The sequence below is a fragment of the Camellia sinensis genome, chromosome 7, assembly GCF_055761805.1.
Source record: "Camellia sinensis isolate YWXY chromosome 7, ASM5576180v1, whole genome shotgun sequence".
Lineage (NCBI taxonomy): Eukaryota > Viridiplantae > Streptophyta > Magnoliopsida > Ericales > Theaceae > Camellia > Camellia sinensis.
In genome coordinates, this window is record NC_138967.1 from 174,520,621 (window position 1) to 174,529,477 (window position 8,857).

The window sequence follows — 8,857 nt, forward strand, 5'->3', positions numbered from 1 at the left end:
AAACTATTTTGTTACGGAACCACTTGACAGCCCAAAGTACTCTGGCCCCTCTCAAGCTTTAGAACTAGGCTTTGGCTGAGGGGCCTCCAACAATTGTTTGGACTAGCCCAATTCCTCAAACCTTGTTATCAAATGCTCTATCTGTTGAGACACCTCCTTTGTGCATTACTCAAGTCCTAGAGGGTTTAATAGAGGCACTCAAACACTTGTCACTCAAAAGGAAAAGCTCTAGAGATGAAGACCTAGCACCGAATCCTAGCAAAATCCAAAAGGTGGGGAGTTCGTTAGCTCTACTAGAAGCTCCTGTTCAGACCAAATTCCAGCCAAAAATCAGTTCCATATACATGCTCCCAGCTTGTGTGAGTAAAAAAAAGGTAAAAGTGGTCAGCGAGTGGATAACTCGAAGGGCTCAACTCTAGTGGAGGTGGTTATCCAAGAAGCAGTAAGTAAGAATTGTTTATTTCCACACCCTCCCTTTAATGATGTTGAGGAGGATTGTCTCTTCCAAGTTGCTAGTACTTTCTCTGCAATCGACTCTGAAATCTCTAAATGGGCTATGATGGCGAGCCCCAAATCGCCACATGATCGATGTTGATTATTAACTGGAACTGTCAGGGGCTTGGGTGACCTCATACAGTCCAAATCCTCCGAGGGTTATGTCAAACCCAACGTTCTACACTACTATTTCTTATGGAAACCAAGAATAAGCAATCCTTGCTTGAAAGGATTAGGAGACGTCTCCACTTCTCCTATTCCTGCTATGTGGATCCTATGGGTATCTCGGGAGGACTAGCGCTATGGTAGAATGACGAAGTAGACCTTCAGGACAGTTTTCTGGAACACACTTCAGAATCAGGCTGAGTCAAATGGATACCCCTGGCTTTGTTTAGGGGACTTCAACGAAATCGGATGGTCATGGGAGAAGCAAGGCTCCAAAGAAGGTAATAGAGCCCGGATACAATTCTTTCAAAACTTTGTGGCAAGCTGTGAACTAATGGACCTTGAATTTAAAGGAGCTCCTTATATATGGATGAATAATCAAGAAGGGGATGCCAACATCAAGGAGAGGCTTGATAAAGCTATGGCCACAGTGGAATGGCGACAAATGTTTCCTTTCGCTTAGGTGTTCCATGAAGCCCTCATAGGCTCTGACCACTGCCCTTTGTTTCTACAATGTAATATTCCCCCAAAAAAATTCCGCTTATCTTCAAGTTTGAATCTATGTGGACGACTCACGGTAAGTGTGCTGAGATCATCAATTCATCTTGGGGTGAGGGTTTCTCAGGACCGCCTATGGTTCGTCTGTCTCAGAAGCTTAAAAGATGCAGCCATGAACTCTCCTCTTGAGGCAGGTCTAGGCTCGGGGACAATCGAGTTAAGATTACGAATTTAAAGACGAAAATTCAGGCTATCCAAGCTTGCCCATATTCAAATGACAGACTGGCTAAAACTCAGGAGTTATAGTAGGATCTTCAAGTTGCTTTAGATCGAGAAGAAATGTACCAACACCAGCGTTCTAGGGTAAATTGGCTCAAATATGGAGATAGGAACTCTTCTATTTTCCATGCGATAGTGATTCAAAGAAGACAAAGAAACCAATTAACCAAACTCAAGACGGAGGAGGGGATAGTGTTGGAAGCTGAGAAAGATATTAATGAGCATCTAGCAAATTACTTTCAAACTCTTTTCCAAGCAGCTGCTGAACGGGATTTCAATGAAGCTCTGTCCTCGGTCACAATGGAGGTCTCTGATGAAATGAATGTGAATATCATCAAACCGGTCACTGATACAGAGATTAAAGCAGTAGCCTTTCAACTTGGCCCACTCAAGGCCCCTAGACCAGATGAGTTTCAAGGCATTTTTTACCAAAAATATTGAGAGATTGTGGGCCCAGAAGTATGTTTGGCAATTAAGAGCTTTTTCCTTGGGGGACATATACCTAGAGAGTGGAACCATAGCAACTTGGCGTTGATCCCAAAGATAGGCTGCATGAGATAAGCTCACACAGTTTAGACCTATCAGCCTTTGCAATTTCAAAATGAAGATCATTACAAAAATCTTGACTAATAGGCTCAAGGGTTCTCTCACCAAGCTTATTTCACCACAACAGGCAGCTTTTATTCTCGATAGGTTCATTCAAGATAGCATCTTGGTGGCACACAAGGGTTTTCATTTCTTGAAGCAGAAAAAAGGTTGTAAGCATGCTCACCTGGCTTTGAAATTAGATTTTAATAAGGCCTATGATCGCATTCAATGGGACTTTCTAAAGGCAGTGCTCGAAAGATTGGGCTTCCATGATACTTGGGTTTGATGGGTGATGGCATGTGTAACTACAGTTCAATTCTACATTTTTACGAATGGTAAGGATAGAGCTTCCTTCACTCTTTCATGTGAACTTCGACAAGAATAAGGATATATTAGGTCTACGAATGAAGAGAACTTGCTCCATTTTGTCCCATGTTTTCTTCGCGGATGATGTTCTTTTGTTCCTCAAGGCCAACAGCTCAGAATGCTCCAAGATGATGCATTTTCTGCGACTTTACAGCGAAATTTCGAGCGAAATCATAAACCTAGAAAAGTCTGAGGCATTCTTCACGGCCAATGCTCCTGTTGAGCTAACAAACCAACTTTGTAGGGAGTTGGGTATTCCTTTGGCTAGCCGAAATGTGAAAGATCTGGGGTTTCCATCGTAGTGAGGTGGATCCAAGTCTAGAGTGTATTGTTTCTTGGTGGACAGAGTTTCTTCAAAGCTGGAAGGATGAAAAAATAAGCTCCTCTCCCATGTCGAGAGAGAAATTTTACTCAAGGCGGTGGCTCAAGCAATCCCAGCCTATGCTATGGCTTGCTTCACATTCCTAAAATCCTTTTGTAACAAACTTAATATGGCAATTCGAAACTTTTGGTGGAAAGGAGATCCTACAAACAAAGGAATTATGAGGGCTAATTGGGAGCATATGTGTTCTTCAAAGTTACATGGGGGCATAGGTTTTAGAGATTTATCTGCTTTCAATCAAGCAATGCTCACGAAACAAGCTTCTCGAGAAGCAAGAGGCTCATGGGCTTAGCATAGCTTTGCTAAATGGGAGGGACCTCCTCAACAAAGGGACTCGATGGCAAGTGCAAAATAGTAAATCCATTCATTTCTAAGAGGACAAATGGATCCCAGATGCAAGAAATTTTTAACTCTCTTCTCCACAACCCCCGAATTGCATGTTCTACGCATTGCAGATGTCATTGATCTTGTTCATAAACAGTGACAGATTGGGCATACGCTTAATTTTCTATCAAATGAGGAATGTCGAGCAATCCAATCTATTCTTATTTCCTTGGAGGATAGAAAGGATATGCTAGTTTGGAAACCAAATAGATCAGGGGTGTATTTTGTTAAGTCTAGTTATTGAGTTGCTAAGTCCTCTAGGCAGGAAGGGTCTCAAAATGAACCATCCAGTTCTTTCCAAGTCCCTGATGGTTTTTGGAAGTCAATTTGGAATGTGGTAGCTCCTCCAAAAATTAAATACTTTTGGTGGCGAGCGCGTAAGAATCTCATGGCTACAAAAGTCAATCTCTATAAACACGCCATTGCTCTCAATCTCGGACCTGCCCCATTTGCTTGCAGGTGTAGCTTGTTTTTCATGCTTCTTTCGGATATGATAGCCCTGCAGTTCGGACTCCCGTGATTTTGAATCTGATTTCACAAGTGCAAAGTGAAATAGATAAACACAAATGAGTCTAAATCCGGCAAACCTTTTGAAAAATCGACTTTGAATCAAAAATGCCAAAAATGGACTGCTTTGCCAAATTTCAGAGTCGCTACCTAAATGTTTTTGAAAAAATTAAGAAATCTGAGACTCGTGCCAAAGGCCATTTATCCATCATCACCAAAGTGTCTTGGCTCGAGAACTTAGGTATAAGAGGGGAAGGTCATGAATTGAGCACCCCACTCACACGATCAATAATCGTCCCCTACTAATCATGATGTGATTCTTGTTTACATTATATGCTTTTGTTCCAATTATTAGGCTATCTTTACTGAGTGATGTACACAAATATAGACTAATTCGCCCACTTTGGAATGTTTTGATTTCATACTTGTTTAAAAAGAGTTTTGTATATGTGTTACTTGAAAAAGTAAGCTCATATATGTATTAATCAAATCATCCCAATTTAAACAAATTAGCCTTCATCCACAGGCATTCAAACAAGTATGTCAAATAAGCACTTAGCCTCATGGATATGCTAGATATGGCAACAATCACACGCATGCGATATGCTAAAGTAAAGCTACTCACCTAGTACTCTAAGGCAAGCCAAAGAAGATAAAATAATTAGAAGAGATGCATGCTCCTAACAATCCAAATGACTAATGCAACACATGCAAAGATGCAACTACTGGGCTCGATTACTAGCATGGCATGTGGATTAATTTGATAGCATACAGTTAAGTATGTATTCAAATGAACCCAATGTATGCAAGACAAATGGATGCAAATCATGAAAAATGCTAATTCAAAACATGATGCTTTATGCTATCCATCATAAGCGAGTAAATAAAAGAGAAAAATAAATAGGATTGGAAGACATACACACATTATTACAATTTGCTCTCATACGAGAGGGTCCAAATAAACGTCCTAGCTAATTACCGAATTAACTAACTATTACAATATCAAAATGAATTAACTACACTAGCTAATTATTACAAATTAGAATTGAACTACCTAATTAATTATAATACAGAATTAATTAACTAAGTAATTTAATTATTAAAAAATTATTACAAGTTTACTACTTAAAGTACAACATACTACTATTAAACATAATTTCACGAGCCCCGAGAAACGAGGGATGGTTCATGCATGAATGCGAATTTCCACCCGAAAATGCCTTTGTTCTACTGCTAGAATGGTTCTGTTGTGCAGTTAACAAATTGAACTATTTTTACCCCAGCCTCTGTTCTGTTCTGTTATAAAAATGGCACTGCTGACCTAAAATGAGATGGCCAGCCGGCCAGTAAAAATGGTCGACCGAACAGTGAGGTGGACAGCCGACCACTAGTTTTGGGTTCTCCCCTGCTACAACAGAAAAGAAACAAAGCACAAACAGAGTATTTTCAGGGGATATTTGTCCACCCTGCCTCTCCTTATCATCAAACAAATCAAATGAGGAGCAGGCTTCCTTCGCAAACCATCAATCAAGGCAAACTTATTGCATAATGGTGTATGAATCAAGAAACATAAGCTCAATAAATGACAATGAAAGACCCACAAACCTCCTCCCTATCACGGAATTGATCAATGGAAGTGGTAGACCTTAAATCTTGAGCCATTATCATCACTAAAGAGTATGAAACGGTTCAAGACTCAATAGGTTCAACTAACGTCCGATTGAACCCAAACTTGATTTTATTATCTTGTTCCATTTTAGTCCAAGTTTATTGCCTCTTTTAATTACCTTTCCATTTATTAGTCACTTTAGTCCAAGAATGATAGGTAAGTCCACTAAATGGAGAGGAGTGTCAAACAAGAAGTTGTTTTGGGCATGAAAGAGATGTAATACCTTAGTAATGAACCTCTAAAGAGATTAAACCATTAAGCATGGAAGGATCTCTTTCTCAAGCTTAAACAATGCTCGATTGAAACAACTCTCAAAGAAATACAAAGTTAAGAAAGAAGGGAGATTGCAAAGGTGATTATATGTGAACACAGGTATGAAAAGTATGAAATAAATGCTATCAACTCAATAGGTTAGTGTCTAATGCCTAAATCATTAAACCTATGAGAACCACTACACTACAAGCCTGCTATACAAAGCATAAATGAAATAAACACCCTAAAATAATCCTAAAAGAGCAAAAATAGTGCTGGAATCAACACGGAAAAGCTCAAAGAAGTAAGCTAAAATAATGGAAAACTTGAGCTAGTAAATAAGCATAAGGAGGGGTGGCTAACCCCTCCACTTTTGGGACTTCAAAACCAATTTTTTTAGTCTCTGAAAATCAGTAGAAAAAGTTGAATGATAGATGGGAAACACAAAGGCGAAAGCTTGAGAAATAAGGTTCAAAGAATGGTAGGTTACCCCTCTACCTTTGATAACTTTAAGCCACAAGTTTCAACCCATAAAATCAGTGGTAAAACAGTCCAAAAACAACAAGAAAATAGAGAAAAGAAATAGTGTAGAGAAGTTAGAAGTTATACCTCTTGAAGATGAATAACACTTTGATTCACAAACCCATAATTTCTCACCTTCAAGAGCTGAAATTCAAGCTCAAGAACCTCAGTAAGGAACCCTAAAAATTAGGTTTAGGAAGTATAGATAGAGTGTATATAGGTTGCAAGATATATATATATACATAGAGAGAGAGAGAGAGAGAGAGAGAGAAAGAGAAACATTTTCAAGAATTTGCACTTCACAAATTTTTTAACCTAATTTCAAGCGGGGTGGTGAAGTATTTATAGAAAAATATGTTACTATCTCGGAAATATCTGTATAAAAATAGCTGGTGCAGTGCATGTACCTGTGGAAACAGTTGGCACAATTGGCAGCAAAATATCTGTTCTACTGGAAAACTGGCCGGCCGCCACTAGGGGGACAACTGGCCACTCATTTTTGGCCAGCCGGCCACTAGTTGGCCTGCAAACCTCTGAGTGGTCAAGCTTGGAAAAATTCTATTTTAGTCCAAAAGTGGTGCAAGGTTTTTAGGCTTCTAAGACTCCAAACTAAGGCTTCCTACTGAAGAAATCGAGCATTTGCACAGTGTATAAATTCATCATTGGGTGATCAATCGAAGACACCCAAGTCTTAAAGGCAGTCAAAAATAGGGTATCTACAGCAGGATGATGAATCACTAGAACATATGCTTTTTGATTGCCCATGGACTAAAGTAGTGCGGTTTGGCAGCATGCTTAATTTTCGAATAGAGAAAAGGACTGTGATCAATATCGTGCAATGGACGGCTCAATGAGTGGAGACAGATAGGAGGGCTAGGAAAAGTAGTAGTTTACTGAGAAAAATTTTCTTCACGGGGTGGCATATCTAGAAGGCAAGAAACGAATTCATTTTCAATCATCTCGCAATCAGTCCACCCTTAATTATAACAAGAATAGCACAGGCATGGATAGAGGACCGAAACTAGAATTCTGATATTTTCCCTAACGTTGAGTTTCTCACACAAGATCTTCTTGGGGAACAGGGTGGCATCCACCTCTAGTTGGGGAGTTCAAAATCAACTATGATGCAAGCTTTAATAACAGTCGAGACAAAGCCTCAGCTGTTGATATTCACCGCGACTCCAAAGGTCGAATGGTGGATAGCCTAGTCTTTTCCTTTAGTTTCTCCTCTACCTTTGCTGCGGAAGCCCAAGCAATGGGCATGGTAGCCCTTTTGGCGCAAGCCTGCAACCTCCTTTCAGTCATTATTGAAAGTGATAATCAAGAAGTCATTAAACTAGGGGTTTTAGAGAAGGTTCCACCTTGGGAGATTCTAGCCTTCATGCTTGATATTCGTCAGCTTTGAATTCGAGGAACTCTGCAGTTGCGATGGACTTCTAAAGTAAACAATCAGGCAACCAACTGGTTAGCAAAAGCTCATGCTTGTAATAGCTTGGCTCTGGATTGGGTTACCAATCCAGTTGGAGCTCTTACTGTTATTCTTAGAGCTGATGTAACTTCCTCTTGGCCTTGACGGTTTCTATACAGTTATTGGTTGTTCAAAAAAAAAAAAAAAAAAAGCACTGTTGTGGATCAATTGAATTTTGTGTTTTATTTACACGAAGTCAAATATGTGTACAAATTCAATTTAGTAACCGTGAATTTTAGCCGGAACTATGGAAGTGACCATGTGCATAGTCTGGGTTGACTGCAACCGACATCATTGAATGGACAATGGCCCAGCTTTGGCCCAAGACATAACTCCACCCCTCAATCACATTTAGTAGGCCCCTCCTTATCCTTAGCCCAAAGGCTCTAATTATTGAGTTGGAATCTCTTACGTTGTGTTTGGTTGGGGGATTTGAAGAGAGATTTGAAAAATGAAAAAGAAAAAGTGTGTGAAATTAGGTGAAATGTAAGTATATTTTATTCATATTTTACCTACTCTTATCTTTTCATTTCTACATCCCTTCTCAAATCTCCCAACCAGATACAACATTAGTGTATTTTATTTTATTTTTTTTATAAAGTAATTTTAATGTAATTTTTTTGAAAGGTGAAAAAATTATTGTTGTTAGATTAGGGTCTAGGAGCTGAAAGTTAAAATGATATTGTACCTTTAATTTTTGTAAAATTAAATATCATACAAAAAATACTCTAAGATTATTCTGTGAAAAATTTGAACCCTTAATTATTATCTTTGATGAGTTGTTCGATCTTTAAAGAGAAAAGAAGTGCTAATGTAAGAAAAATGTTTAGAATAAAAAGGGAGAAAAGTGGCCCTGTTGCTAGGCTGATCTGGACTTTTGTCGGAACAAATTTGGATTATCTGTAGACACCCCATTTTTGACCGGCCTTAAGACTCAGACGTTACCGATTGAGCGCTTGGTGATGTTGCATAATGTGCTCGTTCAGAAGTTTCAGAGTCGCGGCCGTAAGCCCTGCCTCCGGACTTCCGAACCCTTTTCTGTGCCTTGTCTCGGTTTGCGAACCAGACTCGGTTTTCTCTGTTTCTTTTCCTGAAGGGAGGGAGAGGTCTCGTAGACCATTTCTCAATGTCCGTAGGCTACATTTGGTGGCCGTAGGCCATTTTGCCCATTTCGGAGTCCGGTTCCCGGTTTTCGGAGCCGTCAGGCCGTGTGCCTCAGTTCGGGACCGCTTAACCATCTCCTATTGCTCTGATTTTTGGCATACATCTTATTTTCTCCCTT

At 39.6% G+C, this 8,857-nt stretch overlaps 1 long non-coding RNA gene across 1 annotated transcript; it reads right to left on the reverse strand.

Moving 5' to 3' along the window:
* Nucleotides 1-4,548: 4,548 nt before the first annotated feature.
* Nucleotides 4,549-7,764, reverse strand: LOC145795457 (uncharacterized). Its single transcript, XR_014336437.1, has 2 exons — nt 6,515-7,764; nt 4,549-6,251 (listed from the first exon to the last, which is right to left on the reverse strand). It is a non-coding gene; the product is annotated as an uncharacterized LOC145795457 (long non-coding RNA).
* Nucleotides 7,765-8,857: the final 1,093 nt, after the last annotated feature.